Source organism: Pongo abelii, chromosome 2 (genome assembly GCF_028885655.2).
Source record: "Pongo abelii isolate AG06213 chromosome 2, NHGRI_mPonAbe1-v2.0_pri, whole genome shotgun sequence".
In the NCBI taxonomy this organism is placed as follows: Eukaryota; Metazoa; Chordata; class Mammalia; order Primates; family Hominidae; genus Pongo; species Pongo abelii.
The window spans coordinates 186,515,244-186,535,842 of NC_085928.1; the positions used below are offsets into that span (position 1 = coordinate 186,515,244).

Here is a 20,599-nt window from a genome sequence, read left to right on the forward strand (position 1 = left end):
ATAACCTCGACAAGTGGCCCATTCTGTTTCTATAGGGGAGTACTTAGTTATTTTTTTGGAATCTTTTATGGAGCCTTCCCAGATTAGAGGGTTTTGAAGTGTGTTGATGTCTTGAGGCTTCCTTGCTGCTGACTTAGCGGCCTGATCATCTAGTCTATTTCCTTAGGCTACCTCATCTGTTCCCTTTTGATGTCCCCTGCAATGCATAACTTCTATTTCTCATGGAAGGAAAACTGAAGATAATAACCTGTTAATTTCCTGGTGATGTTTTACAGGAGATCCATTAGTGGTAAGAAAATGTCTTCCCTTCCAGATGACAGCATGAGCATGGAAAACCAGGAAAGCATACTTGGAGTCAGTGTAAATGTTAGCTACCTTTCCATTGTTTAATTTAAGTGCTCTTGTCAGAGCTATTAGCTCAACTAATTGAGTGCTTGTGCTAGGAGGGAGGGATGCACTTTCAATGACGTCATTTAGAGAATTGCATATCCTGCCTTATGGATTCCTTGTTCTACAAAAGAGCTCCCATCTGTGAAGAGGGTCCAGTCTGGGTTCTCCAGGGGAGTTTCTCTGAGATCTTCCCTGGCTGCATAGGTCTGTATTATGACTTGTTCACAATCAGATTCAGGTTCCCGAGTTTCCTTGCGGAGGAAAGTGTCTGGATGTAGGTAAGAACAAGTTTTTAGTTTGATGTTGGAACCCTCTTACAGCAGGGCCTCCTAGTTGAACAGTCAGCTGTCTGTTAGCCAAAGGCTCCCTCTAGAGTACAGTAGTCCTGCCATGTTGTGTGGGGTGTAAACAGTTAACTCATTTCCCAGGGTTAATTTGGAGGCTTCTGGGACCATTGCCACTGAGGCAATGGCTCAGAGACATGCTGGCCATTCTTTAGCCACCAAATCAAGTTCCTTATTTAGGTAACCCACTGGTTGTTGAGCTGGTCCTTGGGTCTGTGTTAAAACTCCCAGGGCCATTCCCTTCCTTTGTGATATATACAGATTGAAGGCCTTCCCCACAGGAAGGCTGAGAGCTAATGCCTTAAGCAAGGCTGGCTTTAGCTGGTCAAAGGCCTTTTGAGCTTCAGGTTCCCAGGTTAAAAGATGAGTTTTAGTTCCCTTAGTTACTTTTATGAGATTATATAATAAACGGACTATTTCACCATACCCAAGTATCCATAGTCCGCAAAATCCTGTAATGCCCAAAAATCCTTAGTTGCTTGAGGGTTTGGGGGAAGGGGAAGGAGGAAATAGGCTTAATCCTTTCTTCCCCTAATGTTCTGATCCCCTCAGACAGCAATAAACCTAGGTGCTTCACTGAGGCTTGACAAAGCTGGGCCCTGGGTTTTGAAACCTGATATCCTCTATTACTAAGAAGTTAAGGAGAGGTTCAGTGACTTCCTGAGAAGCTTCCTTAGTTGGGGCACAGAGCAGAGTAACAACAACATCCTGCAAGACCCTAACTTGAGGATGAGAAAACTCAGAGAGGTCTTTTGACAGTGCCTGTTCAAGCAGATCCCTGAGGAAGCACCGTCCATGTTAATTGGGCAGTTTGGCCAGAGGGATCTTCGAAGGCAAAGAGGTGTTGAGAGTCAGGATATAATGGTATGCAGAAAAAGGCAACCTTTAAGTCTAGGACTATAACCCATTTAGTTCCCTCAGATATGTGAGTTAACGGGGTATAGGGATTAGGCACCACTGGGTGGATTGGAAGTACAGCTTCTTTAATGAGGCAGAGGTCCTGAACTAGTCTCCATTCCCCATTGGATTTCTGCACTCCTAATATTGGGGTGTTGCAGGGGCTATTACAGGGTTCGAGGAGGCCCTGCATCTTTAGGTTATTAATAATAACTTCTAGCCCTTTCCTAGCCTCTGGCCTTAGGGGATACTGTCTCTGATTAGGAAAAGAAGTAGGATTCTTAAGATGGATCTGGACTGGCCTAGCAGTTATAGCTTGACCTATTCTTCCTTGAGTTGCCCACATTTCTGGATTAATATTAGCTTCCATCAGCAGGGGACGAAGAGTTTGTCCTGGGGCTACAAGGATGCTTGCCCCTGTGTGAGCAAGAAAATCTCTACCTAATAAAGGAGTGGGATTTTCAGGCACAATTAAAAAGGCATGTGTAAATAATGAGTCCTCCCCATCTTCAGCTAAGGAAATGAGAAAAATATCGGGTTGGAGTTTTTCTTGAGACACCCCTTAGAGTCTTGCTGTGGGAAGAGGGGAGGCCTGGATTAGAGAGGAGAAGAGAGAGGCTGATTCCAGTATCCATAAGGAGATCTACCTACCTTCCTTCAATTTCCACAATTCAGCCAGGGCTCCTGTGTGGCAATGGCAGTCTGAGCCCCAGCTGAAGCTGGAGGATTGAGCCCCGGGACCCATCTGTCCTGCTGGACCATCTGTGAGACAGGTCCTGAACCCAGTGAGCTCTGTTTCCAGGGGAAGTTTGATCTCCAGTGGTCTCTGCCATGGGCTGGACAGGGTCGAGGTGGCTTATTCTTTCTGCCTGGGCATTCCTTCTTAAAATGCCCTGACTTTCCACATTAATAACAGCTAGTAGATGCACCTTGGAGATCCTGGACTTTGCAAGCTTGCAAGGCTGCTAATAGAGCCTCTGTCCTTCTCTTGTGTTTCCTCTCCTTTTCTTGGGCCTCCTCCTGATTCCTATTGTAAAAGGCTGAAGTGGCTATTCTCAGGAGGTTCTTTAGGGTGCTATCTGGTCCTATAGCTTACTTCTACAGTTTCCTTCTAATGTTGGGAGATATCTATGTAATAAACTCCTTCAGGATGAGCTGTCCCTTGACTGAATCAGAGGATAAAGAGGCATGTTTTATTAATGCCTCTCTCCACCTTTCCATAAAGGCTGTGGGTTTCTCATCTGGTTTTTGGTCTATCATGAACAGTTTAGAGTAATTAAGAGGTTTAGCCCTGGTTTATCGTAGGCCCTCTAATATGCACATTTAAAAGTGCTTTCTTTTCCATTTATCTGCTGAGTTATTGGGGCTCCAATCAGGCTTGTCTATTTGAACTGCTTCTCTTCCTAGTGGGAATGGAGTTTCCATTACTTCTTCACCTTCCCTATCTCCTTTTTTTCCTCTTTGGTCTGCTATAGGAGACATGTTGTTCATCTTCATATTTTTCTGCTGCCTGCAGAACTGCTTGCTTTTCAGCTTCAGTGAGGCCTGACTTAGGAGCAACATAACATCCCTCCATGTGAGGTCAAACACCTGAGTTAAATTTTGGAAAATTTCTATATATTTATTGGGGTCATCAGAAAATCTGCTTAAGGCTGGGCACGGTGGCTCATGCCTGTAATCCCAGCACTTTGGAAGGCCGAGGCGGGCGGATTACAAGGTCAGGAGATCAAGACCACGGTAAAACCCCATCTCTACTAAAACAATACAAAAAATTAGCCGGATGCGGTGGTGGGCACCTATAGTCCCAGCTACTTGGGAGGCTGAGGCAGGAGAATGGTGTGAACCTGGGAGGCAGAGCTTGCAGTGAGCCGAGATCGTGCCACTGCACTCCAGCCTGGGTGACAGAGCGAGACTCTGTCTCAAAAAAAATAAAAAAGAAAATCTGCTTAAGTCTCCCTTTAATTGCTTAAGGTCCTGTAATGAGAAGGAAACGTGAACCCTCATGGCACCATTTTCATCAGGCATTTCCTGCACAGATAAGAGTGAAGTGGGGAAAGTGGGTAATACTGGAGATGGTGGAGCTGGAGGACCTGATGGTATGATTGGAGGGAGTTCTGGATGAGGGGAACTGGAAGAGCTGAGACATTCAATAGCTGTCTCAGATTGCTCCTCTGGAATCTGCTTTAGCTCTGGGGAACTATTCCCTGTGGGCTTGCCTGTCATGCTGCTAAAAGAACTGGGTCAATTGTACAAAGCTTGTAAAGGTCTGGGTTGTCTCGCAGGGCAAAGAAAGCTGTACATTGGGTACCTCAGACCATTTGCCCTTCCATCTGCAGAAAAGATCTAATTGTTGGATAATATTAAAATCAGCAGGTCAGGTTTGTCTATCTCAAAGATGGTAAGAAGGCCATGCCCTTATGCCATAGAATATGAGGTGTTTTTCTTCAAAAATCTCAGGGTTGAAGAGTCCCAGTGTTTTAGAATGCACTCCAGGGGAGTACATGTTGAACGTGATCTGTTACCTATCTAGAAAGAGAAGTGAGAAAAAGGTGTCCCTTTCATCTCCTTCCTCTCCGTGTAACCCAGGGTGGAGAAGAAAACAGTGGGAGCGTCCCCTCAACTCTTTTCCCTCCTTGGTTCCTGGGTCCCAGCACCCTGTTAAATGTGCTGCCCATGGTTGTAGGTGTGACCCTCCAAGCCATGGCAACAGAGAAATGAAGCAACTGGGGCTAGTCATGCTCATTCAAGTAGCTCTAGTCCTCTGCCTGTGATTTCCCTTTGACTTCCTAGACTTGTGTGACCTGTGTGGCTCCCTTTAAAAAAATTCATCTTGGGAAAGATTATATAAAAGACAAGTCTCCTTTAATGGAGGGAGCATGCTAGATTGCCTGCTATTATGGCCCATGTTAAAGCCTTAACCCTTAGAAAACTGGTTCTGGTTAACTTTCAGACTTAAAATCCCCTGACTAATTAAGTACTGTCTTATTGGAGACAGAATAGTTTCCTTAAAGGGATGTGGGGACCTAATCGTGATTTTCCTGTTGATGGGACAGTATCAGGACTCAAATTTGGCTGCAGAGGACATTTTACTCCTAATTGTTGAAGGCAGAATTTTCCTGTTCACAGAAGCAGCATAAAGCCTGGTTTCCGGTAGAAAGGGGCAAAAAGGAAAAATGAGGAAGCTGCGGTGGACTGCAGAGGACAAGCAATGTATCTTATGAAGAGGATCTCTATTTCCACTAGGTGGCGATGTTGGCTTAGAAATACCATGTGCCACCAGCGGCATAGTAGGGAGTCATCTCACAGTGGGGGAAAGGGGAGACCTCTGTTCCTAGAAGATTGCAACAGCATTTTCCTGAGCTATAGCCCCGGTTATTGCAGCATTTCCTGATCTTGCCTAACAGGATTACTCCCCTAGGCTATAAAAATTCCTGCACATTCGACACACAAAGAGGATAAGAGACATGGCGACCGCGGATAGAAACAGAAGAAAAGTTTTGCGACAGGATAGTTGGGGATCTTTTACCAACACCTGGGCAGGCTGTTGGAGGCTGAGTCTGGTCCAGAAGCTTTTGAATAACACCAGGGAATGCCCTGGCCAGAAATTCTCAGTTGCTTCAGAACTTTTCCCCGCCTTATGCAATGGCTAATTTTCCCCATGAACAGAAGCTGGTTTGAAGCACGGCCAACATTCCCAATGACCCCAGGGTATTGGAAGGAGCAGGGTCTTCATGTTCTTCCCAGCAAGGCTGACATGCGAGTCTTTAAGAATGGCAGCCACACTAAGCATATCTAGATGGCTGACAGATGCCGTTATTGATTTGATTTGATTTTAAAATGGAGGGCAAGAGCCTCAGAATGAAAGGACAGGTTTTGAGTTTGCTCTTCTACTCACCGCCCCAATGGATGTTGCACTTTGGTTTCCCAGCCAATGCACCAAAAATGATATGGCTCTGTTGTCTGGAGAAACACCCAAGGTCCTTGGTCTCGCACGGAGAAAATTAGTGACACAGATACACGTGGAGTGGTTTAAGGAGTGGAATGAAGTTTAACAGGCAAGAAAGAAGAAAACAGCTCCCTCATGCAGAAGGAGGAGGGCTCCAAATGGAAAACCCCACATGTGGCAGAAAGCAGTAGGTTATATTGGGAGGCTGGAGGAGGTGGTTGTCTGGTTTGCATAGGACCCAGGGTATTGGTTTGACCAGGTGTGTCATCCACATAGCCTGCAAAAAAAACAGCTCTCCCACCCTAGCCTTTTAATATGCAAATATGGCTACCTGGCTGGTCACCATGATGCCCTGCACACACGTGGCAACAAAGAAACAGTCACAGGAACCACCATATTGGTTGGACCTGGCTTCTAGCCACCAACATTTGCATATCAAATGCTTGCAGGTGTGGTTTTTCAGGCCACTTTCTGTTAGAAAAGAAATGTTTTGGGGCTTGCTATTTTATTAAAAGAAAAAGCCTTACCAAGGACTCTTTTCTCCTCTCTTGCTGCCTAAAATAATTTCTTAATAACTCCTGTAATACTAGTGATTCTTCAATTAGGAATACAACTTTTCTATAATTTGTGATTTCAAACCTGTGAAGATGGCAGTGACATCATTTTTTCCCATGTGCTTTCTGCTTCTTCACTTAGAAAATCAGTGGCAGATTTCTCCAAGTAAAGAAGACATATTATTTTAATGTTGCCCATTATTTTATAAATTATTCCCTGACTTATGCTCAGTGACTATAGCTGAAACATCACCCTGCAATGAAGCTCAGAGTCTGCCAGTCTTACCTGTGCGTTCAGAGCTTCAAACAGTTTTTAAATCTCCATCTTTAAACGTGAGAAGATAAGCAAGAATTAACAGTTGAAGAAAGCTTCTTTTGTGGAAAAAAAAATACTGGGGAAACAAAACAAAACAAAAACTAGAGGAGAGAGGTAATATAAAAAAGAAAATGTCTAAAGCTTATCATTGTCTTAAGAATTACTTAAACAAAAAGAGCTTTCTGATTTTAAAATTACTGTGGGCCAGGCATAGCAGTTCACACCTGTAATCCCAGCAATTTGGGAGGCCTAGGCAGGTGAATTACTTGAGCTCAGGAGTTCAAGACCAACCTGGGCAATATGGTAAAACCCCATCTCTACAAAAAATACAAAAATTAGCCAAGTATGGTGGCACGTGTCTGTGGTCTCAGCCACTCAGGAGGCTGAGGTGTGAGGATGGCTTGAGCCTGGGAGACAGAGGTTGCAGTGAGCCTAGATCACGTCACTGCACTCCAGCCCAGGGACAGAGCCAAACCCTGTCTCAATAAACAAACAAAAAAGTAAAATTACTATGGAGCTACAGAAATCAACATAGTGTGGTACTGACATAAGGATAGGCCTATAAATAAGGTAATGGAACTGAGAGTCCAGAAGTAAAGCCTTCTAGTTGTGTCAACTTTTTCTTCAAAAAATTTGCCAGGCCAATTCAATGAGAAAGGACAGTCTTTTCCACAACTAATTTTAGGACTATTGAATATCCAACATGCAGAAAGGATAAATTTAGGCCTTTATCTCAAACTATGCACACAAATTGACTCAATATGGATCAAAGATCTAAATGTAAGAGCTAAAACTGTAAAACTTTTAGAAGAAAATGCAGGAGAAAATCTTTTTGACCTTGGCTAGTCAATAATTTCTTAAATATAACATTGAGACCACAATCCATTAAAATAAATAAACTATAGTCAAATTGGTCATCAAAATTAGAGTCTTGGGTACTTCTAAAGAAATAGCTGACAGAATGAAAAGATAATCCATAGACTGGGAGAAAATATTTGCAATATGTTTCTGATAAGGCACTTACATCCAGAATATATAAAGAACTAAATAGATGACAAAAAGCTCAATAAAAACTTAGACAAAAAAATTAAATAGACAATTTACAAAAAAGAATAAAAAGACTCATCAGCACATGTAAAGACATTCAACATCATTAATTATTAGGTAAGTACACATTAAAACTATAGTAAGATACCAGTTCATTCGCATTTGAATAACTATAAACATAAAAGACAGACAAAAATAACAAAAGTTGGTAGGGAAATGGAGAAACTTCATATATTGCTGATGGAAATGTAAAATGATACAGGCACTTAGAAAATAGTTTGGCAGCTTCTTAAAAACTTAAACATGAACTTACTATGTGACCTAATAGTTTCTCTCCTAAATACCTACCCAAGAGAAGTGAAAGATATTTCCGTAGAAAGACTTACATCTCAAAGTTCATAGAAGCATTCACAGGAGCCTAAATATAGAAACCATTCAAATGTTCATTAACTTATAAATGAATAAACAAAAATTGGTATATCCATTAAGTGAAATATTAGTCAACAATGAAAAAAAACTATGAACATATGTCATAATATGGACAAAATTATAAAAGCATTATACTAAGCAAAAGAAGCCAGATCAAATGATCTAGATCCCATTTATATGAAATTTTCAGAAAAGAAAAATCTGTAGAGACAGAAAATAGGTTTGTGATTAACTAGCTCTTGGGGTGGGAATGGAGAATCATCAAAAGTAGTTGCTTCTAGTGATGAGAATGATAGAGCTTCACCACTGAATGTTTTCTAAAGCTTTGAAATTCTGTTTCTTTCAAATTGATATGCATGTATTATTTTGACAAAAAGTATGTAAACATAGATGTCCATTTCAAAAAGTAGAGTATGGGAATTGAAGGAATAACTTCACAGTGGAGAATTGTGGCAAACACAAACTTGGTTTGATGGTGAAGGTTAACATCATCAATGGTCAGTCATGTTGATAGCTTGCACCTTGATCTACTGTGTTGACAACACTTTGCTCATGTATTCTTCCTCTGCAAAACCCATTTCCCTAGTCTACCCTTGAGGAAAAGGTCAGCCAATCCCAATTGAAGAACAGTCTACAAAATACTTGATCAGTAATCCTCAAAATGGTTAAATTAAAAAAAAAATCAGGAAAGTCTGAGAAATTGTCACAGACCAGAGTAGGCTAAGGATACGTGATGACTAAATGCAATATGGTATCCAGCATGGGATTCTGGAAACTTAGAGGAAAATAGTGATAAGTTGAATAAGTTGTTCAGTGTCATTACTAGTAATGTGTCAATGTTGGTTTCTTTGTTTTGATAAAGGTACCATGATAATCTAAGATATTAACATAGAGGAGACAGGATGAGGGGTATAAAGAATTCTCAGTATTATTTTTGCAATTTTTCTGTATATTTAATACTATTATAAAATTTAAAATCTTATAGAAAAGAAAATGTATGTCTACAATGATGCTCACCTAATGTTGAAGATAGTTGTTTCTTGGGCAGTAGGAAATTGGCATCTTATGCTTGTTTTTCTTTTTAAAATTCTCTTTATTACATACATTCCTTATAATAATAATGTGTTTTTTAAAATCATAGCATGATTTTTCTTATAAACAAAACTCAACAGCTATGATGCCCGGGTTTCTGGCTTGGAATACTAAATGGATGGTGATTATATTAGCTAGCTATTACTGCCCTGACACTACATAACAAACAACTCAAAACTCAATGGCTTACATTGAGTATTGGTTTTCTGTAGTTTAATGAGTTGGCTCTGAATGGGTAGGCTGAGCTCCAGGCAGTGGGTTAGGTTCAAGTAAATACACATTCACCTTAGACCAGTATCTACCTACTACTTTTTCTCATAGCAATTGGTAAGACCACAGACGATGAGAAGAAACACATGATACCACTCAACCTGGCCCCTAAGAGGCAACTTTTCACTTTACCAACATTCCAGTGGCTGCAGTAAATCACATGGTCAAGCTCAACATTTAGCAGGTGGGAAAATATACATTCTTCAGTGGGTGGCACTGTAAAGTTGCATATCAAAAGACATGGATGCATAATTATAATACAAAAAGTCCATTGATGATTAAATGCAATGATTTAATCTACCTTAGCAGTATAATCAACTAAGAGGAGAGCAACATTTCCTATCTACATTTTCATACAAAATAGGGAAAGCCATCATTTCTGCTCCTCATGGGATGAAGGGTAGGAACCTGAGTTTTCAGCACTCCTGAAAGCATTAGCCCACTTCTGGAGCAGCTTCACCCCATCCTTTCCTTTGGGCGTGTTGATGAGCATTCAGAATCTCCCCCTCCTCCCCTTATAACAGAACCTAATGAACAACAGACACAATATTGACACTGCTCCACCATGGATCTTCCCATTAAAAAGTATCTTTGATTTTCAAATAACTGTAGCTCTCTCTCCAAAGGCCCTTATAATTTTTTTCCCATCTTTTTCCAAACATAACTTTCTTTTTTCACTTTTCCAAAAGTGTTTGACTAGGATTTTCATCTCGTGATAATAATTAAAATCTCTAGGTGATTATAGACTGATAAAAATCCACCTCACTTACTTCTGAACCATTCCACTGTAAGAAAACTACTATTGAACATCTCTAAGTCTTTATTTTGTGTTCCATAAAATGGAACAATTAACACATGTCTTCCTTCTGCAAGTGATTATTTTGAGAATGGATCAGTTAATTCACCTGTAAACACTTTAAAATCTCTAAATTGTTCTACAGTAGAACATGTTAATATTTAATTAAAAATTATGCCAGTCTATATATTCTGAGACTATTTACAAAAATTTGATGGCCTGACCCCAATATTAAAGGGAAGTAGTTTTCTTTTTTTCCTCTTGTCAAACATATTGAACTCCAGAATTCTGTCTCATCAATCTTGCCTATTTCTGACAGCTAGTGCCATTGGAAGACATCCTATAAGAACAAATTTTTAGGTTTTGCCCAAAGAAAGGAGGTGATATCATTCCTAAGTTAAATTATTCAGCTTCTGGTTAGTTGCTGTAGAAATTAATATATAAAAGTATATTGCTAATAATTTAATGTGTTATTGCTTCACACCTAATTTTATGTTTTTATTTATTAATAGGCTTTTCTCATTTTAAGTAAAGGAATGTCTTTCACATCCATTATTCATTATTCATTAACTGCTAGTTAAAGCAAAGGTAAGATGTGATAGGAATGAAATTTTCTAAATAATAATAGTGTCGGGGAAACATTCCATTAATATCAGTGCAGTAAACCTCAAAACTCCACAATTTGGATATTTGTTACAATCTAGATATGTGGCTATACTATGGATTTTTTTACATACAAAATTATGGCTTTAATTAAATGAAAGAAGTTGCTCCTCATGCTGTGTTTATGGATTTTTCAGACCAGAATGAAACAAAAATAAGTTTCAGTACTAATAAAATAATATATATATATATATTATTTTATTATTATTATACTTTAAGTTTTAGGGTACATGTGCACAATGTGCAGGTTAGTTACATACATATACATGTGCCATGCTGGTGTGCTGCACCCATTAACTCCTCATTTAGCATTAGGTATATCTTCTAAAGCTCTCCCTCCCCCCTCCCCCCACCCCACAACAGTCCCCAGAGTGTGATGTTCCCCTTCCTGTGTCCATGTGTTCTCATTGTTCAATTCCCACCTATGAGTGAGAATATGCAGTGTTTGGTTTTTTGTCCTTGTGATAGTTTACTGAGAATGATGATTTCCAATTTCATCCATGTCCCTACAAAGGACATGAATTCATCATTTTTTATGGCTGCATAGTATTTCATGGTGTATATGTGCCACATTTTCTCAATCCAGTCTATCATTGTTGGACATTTGGGTTGGTTCCAAGTCTTTGCTATTGTGAATAGTGCCACAATAAACATACGTGTGCATGTGTCTTTATAGCAGCATGATTTAGAGTCCTTTGGGTATATACCCAGTAATGGGATGGCTGGGTCAAATGGTATTTCTAGTTCTAGATCCATGAGGAATCACCACACTGACTTCCACAATGGTTGAACTAGTTTACAGTCCCACCAACAGTGTAAAAGTGTTCCTATTTCTCCACATCCTCTCCAGCACCTGTTGTTCCTTGACTTTTTAATGATTGCCATTCTAACTGGTGTGAGATGGTATCTCATTGTGGTTTTGATTTGCATTTCTCTGGTGGCCAGTAATGGTGAGCATTTTTTCATGTGTTTTTTGGCTGCATAAATGTCTTCTTTTGAGAAGTGTCTCTTCATGTCCTTCTCCCACTTCTTGATGGGGTTGTTTGTTTTTTTCTTGTAAATTTGTTTGAGTTCATTGTAGATTCTGAATATTGGCCCTTTGTCAGATGAGTAGGTTGCGAAAATTTTCTCCCATTTTGTAGGTTGCCTGTTCACTCTGATGGTAGTTTCTTTTGCTGTGCAGAAGCTCCTTAGTTTAATTAGATCCCATTTGTCAATTTTGGCTTTTGCTGCCATTGCTTTTGGTGTTTTAGACATGAAGTCCTTGCCCATGCCTATGTCCTGAATGGTAATGCCTAGGTTTTCTTCTAGGGTTTTTATGGTTTTAGGTCTAATGTTTAAGTCTTTAATCCATCTTGAATTAATTTTTGTATAAGGTGTAAGGAAGGGATCCAGTTTCAGTTTTCTACATATGGCTAGCCAGTTTTCCCAGCACCATTTATTAAATAGGGAATCCTTTCCCCATTGCTTGTTTTTCTCAGGTTTGTCAAAGATCAGATAGTTGTAGATATGCAGTGTTATTTCTGAGGGTTCTGTTCTGTTCCATTGATCTATATCTCTGTTTTGGTACCAATACCATGCTGTTTTGGTTACTGTAGCCTTGTAGTATAGTTTGAAGTCAAGTAGCGTGATGCTTCCAGCTTTGTTCTTTTGGCTTAGGATTGACTTGGTGATGTGGGCTCTTTTTTGGTTCCATATGAACTTTAAAGTAGTTTTTTCCAATTCTATCAAGAAAGTCATTGGTAGCTTGATGGGGATGGCATTGAATCTATAAATTACCTTGGGCAGTATGGCCATTTTCATGATATTGATTCTTCCTACCCATGAGCATGGAATGTTCTTCCATTTGTTTGTATCCTCTTTTATTTCATTGAGCAGTGGTTTGTAGTTCTCCTTGAAGAGGTCCTTCACGTCCCTCGTAAGTTGGATTCCGAGGTATTTTATTCTCTTTGAAGCAATTGTGAATGGGAGTTCACTCATGATTTGGCTCTCTGTTTGTCTGTTATTGGTGTATAAGAATGCTTGTGATTTTTGTACATTGATTTTGTATCCTGAGACTTTGCTGAAGTTGCTTATCAGCTTAAGGAGATTTTGGGCGGAGACAATGTGGTTTTCTAGATATACAATCATGTCATCTGCAAACAGGGACAATTTGACTTCCTCTTTTTCTAATTGAATACCCTTTATTTCCTTCTCCTGCCTAATTGCCCTGGCCAGAACTTCCAACACTATGTTGAATAGGAGTGGTGAGAGAGGGCATCCCTGTCTTGTGCCAGTTTTCAAAGGGAATGCTTCCAGTTTTTGCCCATTCAGTATGATATTGGCTGTGGGTTTGTCATAGATAGGTCTTATTATTTTGAGATACGTCCCATCAATACCTAATTTATTGAGAGTTTTTAGCATGAAGCGTTGTTGAATTTTGTCAAAGGCCTTTTCTGCATCTATTGAGATAATCATGTGGTTTTTGTCTTTGGTTCTGTTTATATGCTGGATTACATTTATTGATTTGCGTATATTGAACCAGCCTTGCATCCCAGGGATGAAGCCCACTTGATCATGGTGGATAAGCTTTTTGATGTGCTGCTGGATTCGGTTTGCCAGTATTTTATCCTCAGCAAATGTAAAAGATCAGAAATTATAACAAACTGTCTGTCAGACCACAGTGCAATCAAACTAGAACTCAGGATTAAGAAACTCACTCAAAACTGCTCAACTACATGGAAACTAAACAACCTGCTCCTGAATGACTACTGGGTACATAACGAAATGAAGGCAGAAATAAAGATGTTCTTTGAAACCAACGAGAACAAAGACACAACATACCAGAATCTCTGGGACACATTTAAAGCAGTGTGTAGAGCGAAATTTATAGCACTAAATGCCCACAAGAGAAAGCAGGAAAGATCCAAAATTGACACCCTAACATCACAATTAAAAGAACTAGAAAAGCAAGAGAAAACACATTCAAAAGCTAGCAGAAGGCAAGAAATAACTAAAATCAGAGCAGAACTGAAGGAAATAGAGACACAGAGCTGGTTTTTTGAAAGGATCAACAAAATTGATAGACCGCTAGCAAGACTAATAAAGAAGAAGAGAGAGAAGAATCAAATAGACGCAATAAAAAATGATAAAGGGGATGTCACCACCAATCCCACAGAAATACAAACTACCATCAGAGAATACTACAAACACCTCTATGCAAATAAATTAGAAAATCTAGAAGAAATGGATAAATTCCTCGACACATACACCCTCCCAAGACTAAACCAGGAAGAAGTTGAATCTCTGAATAGACCAATAACAGGCTCTGAAACTGTGGCAATAGTCAATAGCTTACCAACCAAAAAGAGTCCAGGACCAGATGGATTCACAGCCGAATTCTACCAGAGGTACAAGGAGGAACTGGTACCATTCATTCTGAAACTATTCCAATCAATAGAAAAAGAGGGAATCCTCTCTAACTCATTTTATGAGGCCAGCATCATCCTGTTACCAAAGCCTGGCAGAGACACAACAAAAAAAGAGAATTTTAGACCAATATCCTTGATGAACATTGATGTCAAATATATTTTTAAAATACATTTCTTTCATCCATGAGGGTGAAGGCCCTTGGACCTGTAAAGGCTGACTGAAAAATCACTGACACAAAGCAGATTGATTAATAGAAGAAAAGACTACAAATTTATTTAACCTGTATGCACAGCAGCCTTCAGAATGAAGACTCAACTTCCCAATGAGATGCGGAAGCTTAGATACCACGTTGAAGTTACAGAAAGAATGGGGGCTCAGATCCTGGCAAACAGGTTATAGGAATGGGAGAAGATGAATTATATTGAGGGGCAGTAAATGAATACTAGGGAGAAAAATTGCATCAGGGAACAGTAACTTGTAAATAGTTATTTGTAGTATTTAAATGATCCTTGGAAACAGTCACTTTCTTGAAAAAGAGTCTGTACAGGTGTGGTTATACCCTGAGTCCTCTTTTCTGCAATAGATAATGAGATAACAGGGAGGGGAACAAGACCAGTTGTTCTTGGTGAGTCAGTCCTATCTTTATGTAGATAGGGGGAAAGTCTCTTAAAACACTTGTTGATCTCTAATAATTTTTAATTTAAAATATTCATTATACCAGGGAGCCATAATTTGGTGTGAAATATTTTTATTTCCTTCACATAATTTACATATTGGTAAACGTAATAAGAAGGTGTTAGTATTTTTCAAGGCCCAGATTATGATGAATGCTTCTTGAGTTTTTTAAAAAACACTCCAAAACAGTGAAAAAAACATTAATGGCAAATAGAATATCAAACAATGTACATCGCACTAAATAGAACATGTGCCATTTACAAGAACAGTGCAGGTGAAGATTAAGAATTATTTGATACTTTCACGCAAAAGAAAAAAGAAAAAAAAAGATTTTCTTAAAGAGTATTAATTTTCAGTTGTTGAAATCTTAAAAATAACAACCTCCATTAAGCAAAGCACAGCAATTGAAGAGATTATCAGAGATATAAACCAAGGCAGAATAAAAGGCCTGAAAGGAGGAGGCAAAGCCCAGTGAGACCGTGGAGACCTCAGATGAAGACAGGCTTTTCACAACTCTTGCCTGTGTTACAATAGGCTGCTGACATTACGCCTCAAAATATTACCACTAAGCTATCACTGAAATCTATCTACATATTTCCATTTCCCTTCCAGTTGCTCACTTCACAAAAATGTGTCTAAGAGGAGATTTAACTGCAATACGGCTAGAGAGGTTGAGGCCTAAGGCTTCCTGCATAAATTCTATTACAGGGCTGCCAGGTTTGTATGTCTGCTCCATAGCAGCAGGCCAATTCACTGACAGTGGGGATGCAGCAGAGAAAGAGTTTAATAACTGCAAGGTGCCAAGCAAGGAAATGGGAAGAATTCTCTCAAGTGCTCAAATCCATTTCATTGAGGGGTCCTGAGCAAAGGTTTTTAAGGGGATTTGTGGAGGGTGAGAGGCTGGAAAATTTGGGGTCATCAATTCGTCAAGGTTAAGGGGGATGAAACTATCAGGATATGGTAACTGCATTCCTCCATGAGTCAGCTTCTTACTAGGCCTTCCAGACCAGCTGGCATCCGTTGGTATGCAGAACCTAAAGAAGAAGTTCAAACAGAATGCCTGCCGTTTCACTATGTCTTAGATTTTACATCTAGAACTGACAAACAACAGAGTCTTGTAACAAGGGATACATTTTCCTGGGCTAGCTAGTAAGTGGCAACCAGCTACAAGAAAGTGAGCTAAAGGGCAAGCTGGCTTAGTGATTGCTGCTGGAAGCCTAATAGGATGTTATTTTATATTTTTTCTTAATTGATTTTATAAAATTTTGTTGGGGATGATTTCAATGCTAGCTCTTCCAACCTAGCTCTGTGACCTTGTACCAGTTATGGAACATCTCTGTGCTTCACTCTGTACAAGTAAAGAGCAGTACTCAGTGGGTGATTGCAAGGATTAAAAGATAGAATATATTACAGCAATTAGTAAAGGGCCAAAATATGATACTAAATATTTTAGTTGGAATATTTGACTTCTTTGAGCATCATTATCTTCAAATAATTCAAATTCCAATGTCTTGTAGGCACACTGGTTATATGTATGTTTCAACAATGTCTGCATGTTTTGGATTAACATAGGCAGGATTTTATAAGTACAGATTTTCACTTTTAGATATGAGTGACTCGGTTTCTAAATTGTTTGCACTCAATGAGTAATTGCCAAATCTTTTATTTTTGGTTTAGTCAGCACAATCTCTTTAACATAACAATTTATTCTCCACTTTGGCTTTTTACAGCATGGTAGAACAGTCTGTTCTCCATGGGAGCCATAAATAACAACACCAAAACACAAAATCTTGCATGCTGTGATAAAACCCCTGTTTTGGCCCAAATTATTAACATTCTGTAACCCATCTATGAAGGCATTTAATTGAAAGGTGTATTTGAAATGTGGGAATTAATATTGGTTAACAAGAACAGATAGTGCTGGTGATTCTGTTCTTTTGGGTTTAGATGAGTCAAAAGATCTCAGTCAATTCCTAGTTTGGCAGGTAGAGCTGGGACCATTAAATACCAAAGTATCTTTGAATATTCATATGTTATATATTGATCTATCTCTATGGGCTATCCCTCAAAAGTAATTGGGATTACTCTCTAGATTTCAAAATTGCAACCTGATTTGATTTATGCTATACAATTCATTTAATCCCCACTTGTATGTGTGCACTGTAATTTCCACCTGGGTATACTCAATCTGCCAACCTGGAGTTTGTAGCAGACAAATAATTCATTTAACAGCTGTTAAATAGAGGAATCCACAGGTAGCTTTTATTCAAATGTTAATTACTCTCAGTGCCTTGCTCATAAACCCATACCAAGTCAGGTAATTTAAGTTCCATTGCAGAGAGATGCAAAGTAAGATAGGTTACAGGCATCCTAGTGAAAAGGAGGATAGACTTAGTCCTAGAACTGAATGTGCCTAGGACCAAGAACCAATACCAGCATGGATATGAAATAGTGATGGATATTTGCAGGACAGTTGTTGTTTCCCAGATGGTAAGAGTTTGCAAAAGGCCTAATGGTGAGAAAGTCATTGCAAATTCAGACTGTGAAAAGAGGCTGGAAGGAGTCAACTGTAAAATTTCCAAACTATGAAACAGTGCTGAGCCAGGACAGAGGTAGTCTGTTGTCAGTTGTTTGAAATACACTAAGTAAAGGAAGAGTGCATTTGGAACCAAGCAGATGATTTTACTGAAGCCAGACGATTTGAATATTGTGTAGATGATCATTTTGTGCATGGTGATTCAGCAGTGTGTTTGGGAGGTGTCAAAAGATAAAATCACAGCAAATTTAGCATAAAGATCTTCTTACTTGGCTTTTATTCGCAATTCTAGAATCAGGCAACATCTCATTCTATAAAGTAGAATGAGTGTTCCAATAAGCCCAGCAGAGGAGGTTGGCTTTGTAGACAGAAAAAGGCTGAGGAAGGCAGAAACAGAACAAAAAGCAGATTGGTAATTTCAAAGTTACTTTCCTCGCCAAGGTTTCAGCAGAGGGGACTTCTTTATCATGTCAGCTAAAACGTGTCTGTGAGGATGTGGCTATTCTCTCTCCTGACTTCTTGGGAAGTCTGATAACAACTTAGTTCTGGCATGTTGGTGTGGAACTTCAGCATGAGTGACTCCATTTTGGTTTGATTTGTTGGACATAGTGCAGGAGTTCCGTCCAGACCAAGGGCTTCCTGGAAGTTTTATTTGACAAGGGGTTACTGGATTATCTTTTACCAGCAACTGTTCAGAAAAGACAAGTAACCTAAGGGGGAAAAAATCGATAGTATGATTTAGGATGAGTCAGTCTGCTACTCTGGACCTTAGTTTCTTTCTCTGTAAAATGAGGTGATTAAACTAAATAGGTCTTTGAGGTCCCATCATGCTCTCTGGTATTTGACGATCTCTGGGATTGCTAAAAAGGCAGGAATAGTGTGCTCTTATTTAGATACACCAAAAATGTCAAGTTCTAACTAAATGCTTATCTGCAAGGATGCCAAATCTTAGCAAACAAACATAAAATTAGAGTCAAACCAGGTGATCCAGGAGGAGGAAGTGAGGGCTTTCTGAGGCTGACCTGCTTAGCCTTAGAACTCTTAATCCCTCTGCCGATTCAGCTCAACTATTCAAATTTATGTTTTTTTTTTGTTTAATTACATTAAGTATTGTTGAATATTTACTATGTACCAAATACTCCATAGATGCAAAGGTATACACAGACTAATGATTGGTAATTACAGATTTAATTCCATTTTTTCCATGTAAATATGTAAGATTTCACTTACATTTTTACCTTTGTGTTAGGTTGTAGGTACTTGTAGAAGACAGACAGTGCATATAAATGATTATTTTTATTGTCACTTGATGAATACCCTTTGTTGTTGGTGGAGGTGATAAAGAAGAATTTAATTCTAAGAAATTTTTTGTCTTGTAGGCACTGGAATATGCATTCTGTTTGGTGACAACTAAAGATTTGTCTTTAGAGTAAAATTCAGTTAATCTTTTGGTAGCTATCTTGAACCTAGAGACAGAAAATATGTTTGCCAATTTCAAATGACAATTTTCCAGTAATGAATTGATTTTGATGTATTATGTGGGTTTATAAAAATCTTACCATTCATCAATTATTCATTGTCAAGAAACCTTCAGGCTCTGTTATTTTTAATGATTACATGCATATGAAAATAGCAAACATATATACATACAGAAAATGTGGGCTTGCCTCCTTCAAAAAATACATAGACTTTACAAGATCTCTATATACAATATCCATCTCCTTGTTTTCTAAATCTTTTAATATTTTTCTTAACTTGATTCCCCTCTATTCGTTTGATCTATTAGCTACTTTTACTGCATCTCTTTTCATCCAGAGTTGCCATCCTCACCCTTTTATAAGGAATACCCTCCATTTTTGCAACTACATCCCCTGGGCATCTTTCTGGCCATAATAAGATGAGATGCCCAAATTTGGAGAAGAGGTCAGTCTTAGAAGCTCTGTCCTCTATTTTCAAGAAGCTGCAATACTGACACACAGCCTACTGATTCTTGCTTGTATTGCCTCAGATGTAACTTTATATCACTAAAATTGTTCCTTAAATACATTAGAATGTCCCCAGGAGATATTTCATGATCACAAACCAGTCCAAACTCATTCGACATCTCTGATCTTGTAATGGATACCACAGTTCTCACTACAAATTGCCATGCTCCTTCCACTAATGTAAATGCCCTGAGTAGTACATCTACTAGTACTATTATCTCCTGCTACCATAAGGAATGCTCTGGAACCCAGGAGATGTCAAAGCAACGTGGTTCTCTATTACAGTGTTTCTCAAAATAGCCAGTGCACCAACTCTTGGTTAAGAAGAGTAAAGAGATTCTGCCAGAATGTAAGTGAACACTCTTCCTCCTTCATCAAGCATATCTTGTTAGTATTAAAAGAAAAATATTAGCTGAACTAAACAGTGTCCTCATTGACATGGTCAACTTATGTTCTGATTCAAATTCCTTATCTCATCATGGACCAACTCATAGATTGGCACTGATCCGTGGACCACATTGTGTAGTTCTGCTCTATTGTGTGGTAAGGAAGAAAAATGGCTCTCCCTCCTCTGATCCTCAACACTTTAAAAAGTATCTGAACAGTAATGCTGATGCCTCAGTGCTTGAAGAGTTTTCAGGGAAGGAGCCCATTTATGTTTATTCAAAAGAGAAGACTCACACTTGAGTCCATTGAGAAGTGGGGCTTGGACAATGTCTAATCCCATGCTTTCTTCACAATTAGCCCACTCCACCAACCACTAAGGCCTCTTTCTTGGATCAAGTTCATGATGCCAGATGCTTTTCTCTTGGTTGTGATAAGGTCTTTTTTCCTCATTCCTCATGTAAATGGGCCTTTGGCAAGTCTGTCCCTCCAGATCACCAGATATGTCTTAATCCTACTTAGACTCAAGTTCATATTTAAACTGGGACTCAAGCCAGATGCATTTTCAATGTCCTTATTCATTAGTTCACCATTTATTGAACAGTATGTGCCAGGAAGCACATGAAGTACAGAGGTAGATAGGGCATAGCATTTACCATAAAGAACCTGGAGAATAGTTGGGGATAAGAATGTATAAAAATGCATATAATGTTACATTAACTCTAACTGTAATAAGACAAATATAAAAGATGGTAGGAGGCAGATGTGATATATGATTAAAAGAATAGAAAAATATTTTATTAAGAAGCTACAGTTGAACAAAGCTTTGCAGAATGTTTGTGATTTATAATAAGGCAGAAGGGT

General features: G+C 39.0%; 1 long non-coding RNA gene across 6 annotated transcripts in view; it reads left to right on the forward strand.

The window, feature by feature from the left end:
- Positions 1–20,599, forward strand: part of LOC134761060 (uncharacterized) — a 207,445-nt gene that overhangs the window by 147,827 nt on the left and 39,019 nt on the right. The window contains exon 6 of one of the 6 annotated variants that reach the window (XR_010139311.1): positions 9,337–9,469. The exons of the other annotated variants lie outside the window; for them this stretch is intronic. This is a non-coding gene — a long non-coding RNA (uncharacterized LOC134761060). The remainder of the gene's footprint in view (positions 1–9,336; positions 9,470–20,599) is intronic. 6 annotated transcript variants of the gene reach the window in all.